We start from the raw sequence: 14,901 nt of genomic DNA, 5'->3' as shown, positions 1-14,901 counted from the left end.
ATACATGTGTGACTGTAACTTTAAATCTTACCTTCAACGAATTAATGCTTCCTCATTCCAGGCTGGGCAATTAGAAGGAATGGGGGAGTGCCTGAAGTTGTCTATATAGGTCCCTGTGTGTCACATGTCCGGCCTTACTCCCTGCACGAGATCCGTTCCACCCACTCCTGTTTATGGACCCGCCTGCTCCTGTGCCCAACGTGTTTTAACCAAATTATTTTCCATCGCCACAGAGCAGGCACAGTTGGTAGGAAGTCACTGCAATCAGCGGCTGGGTCATACGGTGTTATCGCTGATTGTCATGGCACTGCCGCCTTCGAGGAAAGCGACTTTTAATCCTTTATAGGGAGGGTCTTTTGGCTTGTTTTAAGGCTCACCATTGTGAGTCTAGAGGGGGTGTAGGCACCTGATGCCAGATTTAGCACCGGCCAAGCAGTAAAGGATTTGTTCCGTGTTAAGTGAAGTTAGGCCGTTAGCCATCCACGCTTGGTTCAGATACAAGTTGGTCTAGCTGTACCGCAGTGCACTTTCTCCGCCACAATATAATATTTAATGAACTGTGACCTTCTTTTGCCACTTATACAAGTCTCTGTGTCTTTTTTATTAGTTATGTTAAGTAAAATGGGGTACGACAAGAGAAGGTTATGGTACAAAGTAAGAAAGCATCCAGGTTATGCAGTTTAAGGTTTTGGGAAGGTCTACGCAGTCCCTAGAAGTGAATATTATTGATAATCTGTAAAGAGATCTCAAACATGCAAATAAACCTAAGAATATTTCTGACCTAGAAGAGTTATGCGAGGAAATGTAGTAAACAATATCTAAATATTAGAGGGTGCTGGATCAGAGAAAAAGAAGCTCCAATAGATGCTGTTTTAAAATGTGCCTTTATTGCAAGACAGTCACTGCATGTATAATAGTATATGTGGCATGTATAATAGTATATGTGGCATGTATAATAGTATATGTGGCTACCATTTCTCTCTCTCTTTACAAGGAACAGACCCGATTGATCAGGAGACCACAGTTGTAATGCATTTCCAGATGAAGAATTTCTTCTACAGGCTGTGAGAGCCTGTTGAAGAGATCTAAGTTCACTGTAACTTGTTTCCACAGCCTTAGCTATCCATCTATCTACATTGAGGGCTGTGTCCATAACCATATTTTAGGCTTTTACTGCTTGTGAACGTCAGGAGCATCATGCTTATATAACATTGCAGTGTGAGTTCAGTCAGTAGACTGCTATTATCTGCCTCATGTCTCAGAACCTTAGAATCTTGTGGGAATGTTTTCTTTTTCTTCTGAAACAAACTTACGCACATAACATTCACTAATACTGTCCAATACTATTGTTTCAACTTTATCATCATCACCATTTATTCGTAAGGTGCCACAAAAATGTGCAGGACAGGACAGGACAGTCAGAATTACAAATCATACAAAACACACATAAAAACAACAAGTACAGACAAGGATGTGCATCCTTGATGAAGATTGTGCAGATGTGAGACAAAGGGTAGAGAACGCTCTGCTCAAGAGAGAGTTCCAGACTAGAGGGTGAGAGCACTGTTGAGACAATAGGAGAAGTAGACAAGGGACTGTAGCTGGTAGACCATGCATAGGGAGTAGTGCCAGGTGGGGGTAGGATAGGCAGGGCCATCTTTTCTATTGGGCATGATGGGCAGCTGCCCGGGGGCCCCATAGGCATGGTTCTTAATGAGAATAAATAATCCTGCAAAAGAAAAAAACCTGCAAAAAAACCCTACAAGGGTCACTGAGCAAGTACATCTATCTATCTCTATCTCTATATATCTATATCTCTATCTGTATACATCTATATATCTATATCTATATCTAGGGGCCCCGGTGCACTGCTTTGCCCGGGGGCCCATAATGTTGTTAAGATGGCCATGAGGATAGGCTGTAGAGAAGAGGTGGTTTTGAGAGAGCAATTGAAAAATTGAAGGTTGGGGGAGAGTCGGTCAGCCAGGGCAGGGAATTAAAAAACTAAGGAGCAGCATGGAAGAAAGAGGCGCGAATGAGAGGTGTTTACCAGAGAGGAGGCTAGGCACAGTCAGAGGCAGAGGGCAAGAGGGAGTGTATCCTGTGATAAAGTCAGTGATGTATGAAGGGGAGGTCTTAGTGAGAGCTTTGAAGGTAAAGATGAGAAGCTTAAACTGAATTCTGGAGGGAATAGGGAGCCAGCGCAGGGAATGTCATAGTGGCACAGCGATGTGGAGCGTTGAGAGAGGAAGACTGGTCTTGCTGCAGCATAAAGGATGGATTATAGAAGGGAATGAGCAGTGAGGAGAAAGCAAGATAGTAGAAAGTTGCAGTAGTCAAGCTGGGAGTTAATGAGAGAATGGATAAGGGATTTCTTAACATCCAAAATGAGATGTTTTGAAGGAGGAGATGACAATACAGTGCAAGGGGCTGGATGTGTAGCGTAAAGCTGAGGGCAACATCAACGACACTAAGATAAAGGGCATGGGGACCAGAAGAGATAGTGATATCGTATACTGTGAGGGAGACTGGAGGAGGGGTAACAGGAGGTGGAAGTGGAAGAGGATGTGCTCCGTTTTGGAAATATTGAGCTTTAGGTAGCGTTGGGACAACCAGGTGGAGTGGCAGTTGAACACATAGGAAATGAGAAAAAGAGAGAGGTCAAGGGAGGAGAGGTAGATTTGTGTGTCGTCAGCATACAGGTGGTAGTGGGGGCCAAAAGGAGCATAAAATTTCACTGATAGAAGAGTTATAAAGAAAAAAAAACAGAGGGTCAAGAACAGACAGAGTGGAGAAAATGTGTCGGTGGTGGAGACATTGAAGAATCATTCAGAAAGTTAGACGTTGAACCAAGATAGGCCACTGCTGCAAAGGCCAAGGGAGTAAATTGAGTTGAGGAGAAGAGGGTGATCGACTATATCAGAAGTGGCAGAGAGGTCAAGGAGGATGAATAGGGAGAAGTGGACCTGGGGTGATAGCTGGGGAGAGGTAGGGTCAAAAGAGGGTAAGAGTGATGAGTACATGATTAAAGTTGGAAGGGAAGGCGGCAGTGAGTGGAGTGGCACAGGTTGAAGAGGTGAGCTAGGTGTCAGTAAACACTGGGGGAGAAGGCAAGTAGGAGTTGGGATGGATTGGAATGGAACCTAGAGGACAGATTGAGGGGGAGAGGAAGTGTGAACACAGAAGTAATAGTAGAGAAAGAACAGAGGGTGAGTAGGTGAGTGTGGGAGAATGTGTTTGTGGGGTAATAGTTCTGGTGAAAGATTTCTTGACAGATGTTGTAGATATTGCCTCTGAAGTAGGTGGCAAACTCATGAGCAGGGAGGTAAGAAGGAATGGGGGTAGGGGTGGGCAGAGAAGGAAGTTAACCATGGCAAAGAGACTATGGGGGTTGGTCGACTGGGTGGATATTAGGATTTGCTTTGTGCGAGAGAGACAAAGTGGTATAGTAAAAAGACAAGATAAATTTGTAATTGAAGTATGCATTGGAATGAGATATTCTCCATTGGCGCTCAGCGGTATGAGAGCACTTTTCAGGTGGCAGGCAGGCCTGTTTGGAGTGGCAGGGTTGGGGTTTAATCTGCGGAGACAGTGTTAGGTGGCTGGATCTGCCTTGTCTAGTGCAGTGATGAGTGTAGTATTGTAGAATGAGACATCATTAGAGTAGGGCAGGACCAGATAGAAATAGGAAAGAGGAGTGATTCAAATTGGGCTAAGAAGTGGATCAGGTCAAGACCGTTTAGATATCACTCTGTGTGCACTTATTTGGTTGTGGATAGGCGGTAGTAATCGGATTATTGATTACCACTATTCCGACAAGTGTGATTACTACATGAAAACCCCGATGGCAGAAGAAGACGACTGAAATATAAGCAGAATTACCTGAAAGACGACGAGGGATATGTCTGATGGCACCGCAGGCTGTCAGGCAGCGATTGCGACTAGAGACCTGTCCAGCACTGCAGGGTGACGTGGGCGCGATTTACTTGAATGGTAATTTAGAGCGGCAATGTCCGGACCCCGCAGGCTAACTGCTTGAGCACACAGCCTGTCAGCCTGCGGTGCCATCGGACATCTCCCTCGTCGTCTTTCAGGTAAGTCTGCTTCTATTTCAGTCGTCTTCTTCTGCCATTGGGGTTTTCATGTAGGAATCACACGTGACGGAATACTCAGAATCGCTCAGCCGTACCCCACCCGTGGGTAGGCTGCAGGAGGCAAGGTGAGGTAGAAGGAAAGGAGGTGCATAATTCAATAACAATATTTATGACTGTGTAAATATCCATAGAGTTTGCAAACAGAACTAACAAACACATTTTGTTAACCATCTTTAAATGGCTGTTGAGGGTGTGAGCAGGAGGACCAATCACAAGCAATCTCTAGTGTATAAGTCACAGCTGCATCTAAGTGCTTTTCAGGTGCCAGGTAATACCTGTCAGAGCATTAAAAATAGTACCTATTATAAGTTCACTAAACCCAAAATATAAGCACTACTGCTAACATTAGCAAATATATATTTCCAAGTTTCCGTACCTTGACAGAATTTGAGATATTGACATTTTATTTGCATTTGCGGTGCAGCTGAGTGAAAACTATAATTCCCCTCCCCCATTATATCTTCACTGCTGAAAAGTCTCAGAGGTTCATCTCTCTCTCTCGCTCTCTATATATATATATACACATACATATTTGTCAATGTTATTAGTACCTCCCTTATATAATTTGGCATGTATTTAAGGTGTAGTGGTCCTCTCCTTTCTGTGGCGTAGTTAACACCAAAGCATTTTGAAATCTTTAAATGCTGAGTTTTACATATTAAATCACGTTCTGTATTTAATGTTAACTGTTCTATCAAGTGGATTGCCAATATATATGTATTCCTTTATACCTATTGTCAACCCTAGTGACTATTAATTTGTTTGCAGGGACTTTCATTTACACATGTACCATATGTCAATGTGATTTATCACTGTTTTCCACACTCCAACTTCCCTGTATTATTGTCAGTCAGTCACAGATCACCACTGTGCTTTACTCTGCTTATTTTCCTTTATTTCCCTAGTTTGGTTTCTATTAGGTCCGCCATTGCCTGCTTTCCTATCTTGCTATATCTTCTTTTCTCTTGCTGTCCCTATATTATGGTTACCTGTATGAGTTTGTGTCCTTGTGCCACTTGTATCTGAACCTGCCTCCATCTTTCACTCACTGCTGTGTAATCTGGTTCTTCCATATACCTGCCTCCCGCTGCCTTGTCATCTGCACCTGCCCGCCCTTCTCCCTCTCTCAGTATCCACCTTCTAATGTCCCTCTGTTCCTGCAGTTTCTATAATTGTCACTGTATCTGTGGTATCTGCACAGAATGTTTCCCTTAAGTCTTCTGCGTCTTCATCTGTGCTTTTGTCACTGGCATTTTACACGTTTTTGCTGATTGTTCCTGTTATTTAACATTGCTTATATTGTTATTTACTGTTGTTTTATATACTTTATATTACTGTCCTTGTGTAATAGCATTAGGGTGAAACTTGATTCTGAAATAATCCATGAACAGAAATGATCAGGTATCCTGGCTGGGATGGGGCAGCACCTCTCCTTCCTACCAACATCTGGGTGCAGTGCCCATGGGGATCCCCTGGCTCACATGGAGCTGGCTGCTAACAGATGGGCACTTGGATCAGCTTTCCAAATCCTGAATAATTTATTAGGAACAAAATAGTTGGGTCTGTGAACAGGTCCCTCCTTCCTCTACTCTTTGTCTCTATAAAGTGCCATTGAGTGGCAGAGTTTCTAATTACAGGTCAGACAGGACAGACCCTCCTCCTCGTCACACTGAGTTATTTATACACCTGAATTAAAGTGACGTCGCTCCTGTTGGAAGAAGCAGATTTATTTCACCTATTAGAAAAGGCTGTATTCAGTCAAACCTCATGACCCAGTTTAGATTCAGAGAGAGTCAGACCCATGGGGAGGGGCAAAACTGTAGAGGAAAGGACAGCAAGTGAGGGGGAGCTTTATCTGGGAAGAACACCACTGTATTGTACATGAAATCTGTTTATATTTCAGCATGTGTACTACATGCATAAATACATGTATTTCAAGGCTGTTACTCATAATAGTCGTATATATGTGTATGTACATGTGTATATATATATATATATATATATATATATATATATATATATATATATATATATATATACAGATGTTGCATCATCAAAATGACAACCATAGACTTCCAGGCTAAGGCTTTGGGTTTCAGTATTTGAGACTAAGTATCGCCTCTGGAGGTTAGGTGGACGAAGGATTCGGTTGAAGTGGGTGATGAGTTCCCTGGAAGTGGCCTCTGCAGTTTGTACCAACTGAGTGATAGATGGGAGGCGCTGGGCTATGCCTGTGGGTCTATTTCCCAGCTCCTGTTTGCTCTCCGCTCCCATTGATCAGGCATGTGGAAACATTCCGCCTCCTGTACTCCCATTGTCAGGCTCATGTTGCCAAGCTGCAGCTGCCCTCAATAACTTCACCACAACCCCCACCTATTGGGCACCAACCTGTGCCATTTACCCACTGTCCAGTTGTAGATATTCTAGGCTCTTAAAAGAAAGGCCAGCCGTAACTAAACTAGACCACCGTAAGATCCAGGGAGTTCAAGTCTGACATCACACACAGAGGGATGAAATGGGTTATATGGAGAAATGTGTTCAAGTTGCACAAAGCAATTCTGTTGCCAACAGCACTGATGGTGGTAATACTTGGAGAGTTTTAATGAGATGGGATGTGATACGCTAAGATTGGGGTCTTTGTGGTGAAGCTTTCTGGGGGGCTCTTGCCTGTTCCCTGAGCTTGAAGGACACTGGAAGTGCTGAGCTCAGCTGATTAGCATAACAATCCCTGCAGATCCTCTTCATCCTGCACTAACGCTGGGCTTTTCAATCCAATTTCCAGCCTCCTTCTTTAGCTGATTACATCAACTGGGAGGAGGGGACTGACCTTAAATCGATGCAGCATCTCCACAAACAGAGTATATAGGTCACCGTGAGATGGATGGAAACAGCTTGTAACAGAGGGGACCAAGAACAGCACATAGTGATACAGAGAAGCACTGTGTGGGGGAGAGGGGAAGGCAATGTGGGAGGGAAGAAGGAAGTAGGGAGCAGCAGTACAAGACCAGGTGATTGTGCAGGTACAAACTCTATAGTCTTTGTGCTGCAATCAAGACGTGTCTCTAAATCCACTGCAGTTTACTTCTGGATATGGAAATCTCATATATCTTTGCTTCATTTTAATCACAGTTCTTTATCTGGGAAATATTTTATGAGATAGCTAACTTACAATTAGAAAAGCTTTACCCTGGTAATATTCTACATTATATACACTATATAAGGGTAGCCTACGGGAACCCAGAAAACTGAGAGTGCAAGTTTTGTTGGCTCATGAGAAAAACCTAAATCCTGATACTTTAGACCCAGCTCCCCCACCTGTGAGTCAATGAATTCTTATGAATGCGCCTCTGCTTCCCACATGAGCTCACAAAGCCCTCCCTGCTCTTGTTGTCTGGAATAAAAGCTTCTATTGAGGCCCTCCCTGTAATCTCGGCAGGTCCCTCTCACCCTCTGGAATTCTTATGCGAGGCACGAGTTAATTTCAGCCTGCTAAGCTGCGAGAGAGCTGGAAAGAGTCCTGTTAGCAGGCCACATACTAAAGCTTGCAATCTGTTCAAACTATAGTGTCCCAACACCGCAAAGAGGTGTGTGTGATGGTGGGGGGAGAATCCCACAATGAGGGCAGGTGACACAGACTCCCTGTATGTGCAGGTCTGTTCAGCCTTTATGTACTGGAAGCAATATGTGGAACTTTGAAACTCTTCAGACATAAAAAGTATGTTACAAATAATATCTACAGGATCGTTCTCCTCGGGGTCCCTGTAAAAATGTGGCTGGATTATTGATCCTTGTGTCTGTTTTGTAGTACGCAGCAGCTTAGATTTATGTTGTGTCTGTTTTACTATACACCACAGTTTAGTTTTAGATAAAATAATGTGTAAAGAATTAAGGAAGCTGCTTTATTATGTATAGGGCAAAAAAAGATTTTTTGGATTTCACCCAGGACCTTCAAATCTGTGAAATTGCTACACATGTTTAGCCTTATACATAAATGAATGTCCGTGGCAAAAGGCCTTCGCTATCTATTTGCTGTTGTTGTGTGTGTAAATCATAACCTGGATTTGGCCAAAATAAAACTAAAATAAAACAGCCGAGATGGTGGAAATGTTGGCTGCATCAGCTGATGGTCATTTCTGGTGTTATTCTAGAAGTACAGTTTTTTTTACCTGTAAAAATAATCCGTAATATACTATAATTTGTAATACCTCAACAAATTTTAAGTGCCAACGAGGCATTACAATTCTCACTTGCAATGCGTTGATCAGTTGTGGCAAAGGTTTATTTTGCCAGTATTTGTGAGAAGACAAAAAACATAAAAACAGATAGAGCACCACAGTATTGTAGATAACGACACTATTAAAACTACGAATGGAAATGTTTTACAGATCGCAAATAATTTCCCTGGTGAATACATACTTTTAAATCTCTTAATTGGGGTACAGTTACTGGCACGTGTGCAACAATTACATATATCGTTGAAGGTTGTAGTTTCAAAGTTATTACATTTCTATGTAGTATTGGAATAAAATACCTTGTTAATGACAGCTTCTGCTTTCAGTTGTCAAGAAATATTTGCATGCCACTTGTGGCTGGGGGTTTGTCAAACTACAAGTAAATCTACTATATCACATTAATATATGATTATCTATTAATATTATATATTTATATATTATGTTAAATATACTGAGCTAAATGATATACATGAACTGATGTATAAATAAAATTACATAACAATTGGTTTACTAGCTAACAGAAATGCTGTGTACATTTTGGTGTATTCATACACATGACCAGTGATGTCACTACAATTTTTAAAGAGTATAACTGACATGCCATGCTTTGCTATTTGTACTTTTTGACCTAGATCAGCTGCCATTTGGCCTTTGGCTACAAGCCAAGTCAGGGGATATTTATTTGTTTTTGATGGTTGTACAAGCAACAATTAATAACACTTAAAAAATTTTTTAAGACAGCTGCCGAAGAAAGCTAATATGATACTCAACGCTGCATTTCTTTGTTCATGCTTCATATATAAAAGTTTCAATTTTAGAGTTTCAGATTATTGTTGTACTTTAAGAACATATTTTAAATGAAGTAAATCTCATTGATGATTATTAAGACCATTGCCTCTGATGTGAGCAAACTGACCTGTGGCAGACAAGAGAGATTACAAAGTGACGATAAGTATATGCTGTTGGCTTTCTGTATGTACAGTACTCCCTTTAAAAAAAAACCTTTAACACCCTCACTTATCACCAGGGATATTTCTACACAGCACCACATTATAATGTACTAGTCCCAATATATAGCACTATTTTTTATAAAGCCACCCTCACTATAACACCAGTTTTGAGCTGCCATTATAAAGAAGAAGCACTGTTATGGATAAATATATCTCCGATACCAAAAGACCAGCTATGGTTGCAAACAAAAATCAGACACAGAAATGATCCTAGAAGGGTTTACAAATATTGTTTTACTGGTCAAATGATGCATGATGTTATATTCTTGCCTGTATGGAGACACCATAACATATGAAAACTAGAAACTTCTGCGTCAATCATATTTCGGTGGGATTTCATGGCCGCCTTGTAAATAGTCCCTGGCATTCAGGTGTTATTATAGTACAAGCATATGCCTTGAAGTCACAGTTACAGCTGGAACTAATGAATTTCCGAGTAGAAAACAAATCTCCTATATTACACTTCCCAGAAGCGAAGGGGTCACATTATGATAAAAGGAATTGCATCTTGAGGTCACAGCAACGCCTGAATCTGCAGCATAAACACGCACACTACTTTCTTTTTCGTAGGAAAAGTGCAATAAATATGGTATTATTTCACATTATTACTGTAAAGTATTTTAGCTATAATGTTGTACACTTCTGTACTTATATTTGTCACATACAAATCTGTAAGGGTACAAAGTAAAATGAGGGTCATACTCCATACAGTTTAGAAGCTGGCAGAGTCTGATTAAGTGATCAGGCCACCCTTGTCTAATATGCTCATAGCACCCCCTTTACTTCCACTCCAGACTAGTAAGCGGTTGGCAAAAACTAATTTGGCTTTCTTCACCCCCTACCAATGTTTTATTTTGGGCGTTTCTAAAACTTCGCTCCACATGGCTTTAAAAATGAGGCACGGCAATCTTTGTCACTCCTTTCATTTTTAATTTAATGCAGAACTGTACAGCAGAAGGGAGCCGGGAAGATGCGCTACTGAGGGTGAAGGAGTCGCATCTGCGCCTTTTGCCTTCTTTGTCTCTCCTACTCACTTATCCTCAAGCTCTCGCCCAAGGATGACTCATTCTCTTCAGCCTTTCACATTGGAATATATCAAGATTAAAACCTTACAATTTTCTTTCATGTTTTCTTTTTACTTTGGGGAACAACTATTCTTATATTTTCAAATTAATTTCAGTTTATGCCTCTCACAGTCACAACTTTGCGCCTCCAAAAACCATGCGCCCTAGGCTGCAGCCTGTTCAGCCTATTGTATAATCAAGCCCTGGGAGCTGGGGCAATGATGGATGCAGGTGATAAATGCCAAAGTGGGAATGATAGGGCATGCTCATGCACTGCTGGTCAGGCAATGAATCCTACCTTTGGACCCTAACTCCCACACTTCAATAATCAGAATGAAAGCTCCTTGCACATTAAATCACCACATCCCCCAATGAGCCAAACACCAGTCAGCTTATGAATTTTGCTAGCTAATGCTAAGTAGTAAGGATAACTGCACAGTACCACTCCTCAAGAAGGTTAACATATTGCCTTTGCAGCACAGTGAAAAAGGGATGTGGACTAAAATTTTGGAAAGGGGGCGGGGCAATGATAAAACTCAGTGCCCAGGGTGTAAAATGTTCTAGTTAATCCTCTGGGATTGAGTATAATGAAGAAGTTGCAAAGGTAATGAGAAATCTTATGGGGTCATGGCAAAAATTAAGGGGCACAGCATATTAAAGCTATAGTCCTTGTCTGAATTGTATGGTGAATAATTAAATATTTAAGAGATTACATATTAGACACACACACACATATATTTCAATTAATCACTGGGCTAGATTTACTAAGCTGCGGGTTTGAAAAAGTGTGGATGTTGCCTATAGCAACCAATCAGATTCTAGCTGTCATTTTGTAGAAGGTACTAAATAAATGAAAGCTGGAATCTGATTGGTTGCTATTGGCAACATCCCCACTTTTTCAAACCCGCAGCTTAGTAAATCTAGCCCAATGTGTTTTTATGTATTGGGCAATCCTATTTCAGCATCCATTTGCAATAGTGATCTATAATTTACATATTACAAATAAGAGGAGGAGCCTAATGATTAATATTTTATCAGAGCTGTTAGCGGAAGGAAGCGATAACAGTGATACGGACATGCGTTGTACACTAACATCAGGGAAGCAAGTATTTTGGTTAGCTCAAATGTAAGAACATGAGTGAATACGAGTCTTGCTAATAACCACTGTTGTTTGGCCACATCCTGAACCATATCTGAGAAGTAAGGAATTGGTTAGCTCAAGTAACAGTGTATATGGTGGTATGCCATACCTACACTTCTACTTCTTCATTATAAAACTATCAAATTCCATTCACTTACATTCCCATTACATTTTAAACATGCAGCTGTGTTGTCAAAGCCCCTCCTCTGTGAACTTCCCCTAAAAATACTGATTGCAGCTGATCTTTACTACTTAACTACCGAATCCCTTTAGGTCTATATGTATATTTTTGCTCCCCAGGCCTCCTCCCCTCACAACCATAGCTCTCCATGGTCACAATGTTAATGCCTCTTATCTCTTTAAAATAAACACATGATAATAAAACAGCCCTAATTCAGGCATGATTGAATGTTTAGAATGTCTAAATAATAAATTCTGAATATTTAAAACAAATAAAATACTTGCAAAGTCAGCATCTCTGCCGCCCTAGGCCTGGGCCTTTGTAACCTTTCCAGAAATCCTGCCCTGGGCCACCTTATAAAATATTTGTGTCTCCACAGGCAGGTTAATCACAGTTGTCAGTCTTGCATTGTCTACACAATGAATCTTCATAATCTTTCATTTCTGAATCATCAAACTGTTAACAAAAGCAAGCAAGCTTTAGTACTTCAAACTATCACAACGTATCTACAGTCTCTATTATTACTGTATAACTGTATAATTATTATTTAAATATCGCACCTGCCACACACCTGGAAATATTTGAAACCTGAAACAGTCATTAGTCACTAAGGGGCAGCGATTTAGGGCATAAAGATTCTGTTGGCATTGGTGAGGATGACATATCAAAGTAATCTCCCTACAGAGTAGCATAAAGATTTATGATTATAAATGAATATTAGTATTATTAGTATTATTGATAATAAGAAGAACATACCTTCTCTCCATGCATGTACAGTGTATCCATATATCTGGCTTTTTTTAATCATTTACATCAGTCCCTGCTCCAGTGAAGCTTACCGTCTAAATGATCCAACACACCAACACACTCTAATATTAAACTACCAGTCTGCTTTTGGACTGTGAGAGAAAACCGGAAAACCTGGGGGTATATTTACTAAACTGTGGGTTTGAAAAAGTGGAGATGTTGCCTATAGCAACTGATCAGATTCTAGCTGTTATTTTGCAGAATGTACCAAAAATTATATCTAGAATCTGATTAGTTGCTATAGGCAACATCTCCAATTTCTCAAACCCTCAGTTTAGTAAATATACCCCCTGAAGTAAATCCACACAAACCAGTAAATCTCTTTCTTTCGGTGCAAACTGACAATTTATCCAAAAGCAGGTATATATCCATAAACAACATTATCTCCATAAACAGCGATATCTTCATAAACAGCATTATGAAGATATAGGCATCCCCAAATCGCAGAGAAGTGCATCCCCCAAGCAGGAAATAAAAAGTATTTTCAGAGCGAAAAAATAAATGTTATTATTTTTAGCTAATACAACAAATTGTAATTATACTGATATTTGTTATATTGATGTGCCTGTAATATATAACTAAATTACATTGTATGATGTAAAAAACCTTCTAAATTCTGCAAAAATGTGGAAATAACTTTCTTAATTTAAGTATTGCAAAGATCACTCTCATATAAGAAAAATGCATAATGAGCTCTAATCATTCTTGCATTTTGCTGCATAAAACTGATGGAAAATCAGTATTGCTGATAGCCTATAAATCATGATGTGTGAACTTTGTATTATATAGTCACAGATGTATTACACTAGTTATACAACAGATTTTATAACTGTGGGGAGTGTGGTAGTGTAATAATGAGAGGAGCTCACAGTGGTGTGCAGTGAAAGTCATGCTAAGCCCAGAAAAAGTAGAGAGGTACTTATGATGTGTTCAGCTGGACTCCCACATTTCATTTAATGAATGCTTGCAATGTGCATGAAAATGGTTATACAAATATGTTCAAATGTGGGTCACATGAAATCACTTACATGAGAACACCTTATTGTAAAGTGTCCAAAATCCCTTTTTGAGTACAATCCCATGAAAGTTGTAAAATGTTGATTGTTAATGTCAATGATTGAGCTGTGTGCTCACCCACGTCCTGGAGAGTTATTACAAATTTCTGGTCTCAGGTGCAGAATTTACATTTGGGTTCCTCCTGAGTTTTAGAGCAATATGTAAATATAACAATGAAACACATTACAGGGCATGATATGATATCAAAGAGTTACATATACAACAATCCCATAGGGCAGAGCTTTCCATCTGGCAACCCTCCAAGAATGTGGCCCTCACCTTCCCTGACAACCTCCACAGACTCTCTTGTATGACATCTTTTTTTTCACAGAGCAACCCAGTTGCTCCCTTGCATCACAACCAGAATACAGACTGGGTCCTCTTGTAGATGGTATGGATCCCATCCACCTATGCAGTTGTGCCACTGCTCACACTCCTGTAATATGTAATACTGTCATTATATAAATCAGATAAGTACTATGGAGTTTAAGGTGCAGTTCATTTTAAGAGGATTGTTCTGATTTCCCTCAGTGCCCTATGGTAATCAGTATTGCACACATTGCCAACAGAGCATGAAGCCTGTCCACGAAGACACTTTTCAGGGTGCCTAAGTGTTGCACCATAGAATTGGCGTAGTCATTTCCATATCACAAGTGCTGTATACTTACCATTCCCTAAGTAATACAGTGCATTCAATTATCATGGTCAAAAACATCACCTTATCACTTGTGGGGATGCTGTGTGGTACAATAACGACAACGGGTTGATTGCATGAAGCAGATCTAAGTAAACTTTATCCAAAATAAAGTTTGATATTTCTCTGTGTTGGGACAGAGGGGGGGGGGGGGGGGTACTTTTTATATTAAAATCAAATTCTCTTTTACTGTATATGAAATGTGCACCACAGTCTAGTAGATATAACATACCTCTTGCACACATTGGTGATTGCAGTTGTTGATCATCACGTCCTGATTATACATGGAGGTGGGTTACTACTTTTACATTATAGCAGGTTTATATAGCGGTTGTGATTCATTAGTTATTGCTTAATATGAAGGTCCGGGTGGAATGTCCTCCCCACCCCCACTGCATTTCCAGTGGCTTTAGGGACAGTCAATGGCAAGCTGGCTCAGTAGGGGGGGGAGTGGGGGCAGGTGTCAGGGCGGGCTTCAGGACAAGGGGCGGGGCGTAGCGCTACAGGGGAGGTGGAGTATAATCGCAGAGGGGCGGTCCCGTTTAGGATAATCGCTGGGTTC

The 14,901-nt window shown here is 40.7% G+C and overlaps 1 long non-coding RNA gene across 1 annotated transcript; it reads right to left on the bottom strand.

Annotated features, from left to right (window-relative positions):
- Nucleotides 1-9,253: 9,253 nt before the first annotated feature.
- LOC142160049 (uncharacterized) lies at nucleotides 9,254-14,832 on the bottom strand. The gene is made up of 3 exons (XR_012693036.1): nucleotides 14,572-14,832; nucleotides 12,063-12,238; nucleotides 9,254-9,302 (listed from the first exon to the last, which is right to left on the bottom strand). It is a non-coding gene; the product is annotated as an uncharacterized LOC142160049 (long non-coding RNA).
- Between the last annotated feature and the right edge of the window lie 69 nt (nucleotides 14,833-14,901).

This window comes from Mixophyes fleayi, chromosome 1 (genome assembly GCF_038048845.1).
Source record: "Mixophyes fleayi isolate aMixFle1 chromosome 1, aMixFle1.hap1, whole genome shotgun sequence".
NCBI classification, from domain to species: Eukaryota; Metazoa; Chordata; class Amphibia; order Anura; family Limnodynastidae; genus Mixophyes; species Mixophyes fleayi.
This window is presented reverse-complemented; position numbering and strand designations above follow the sequence as displayed.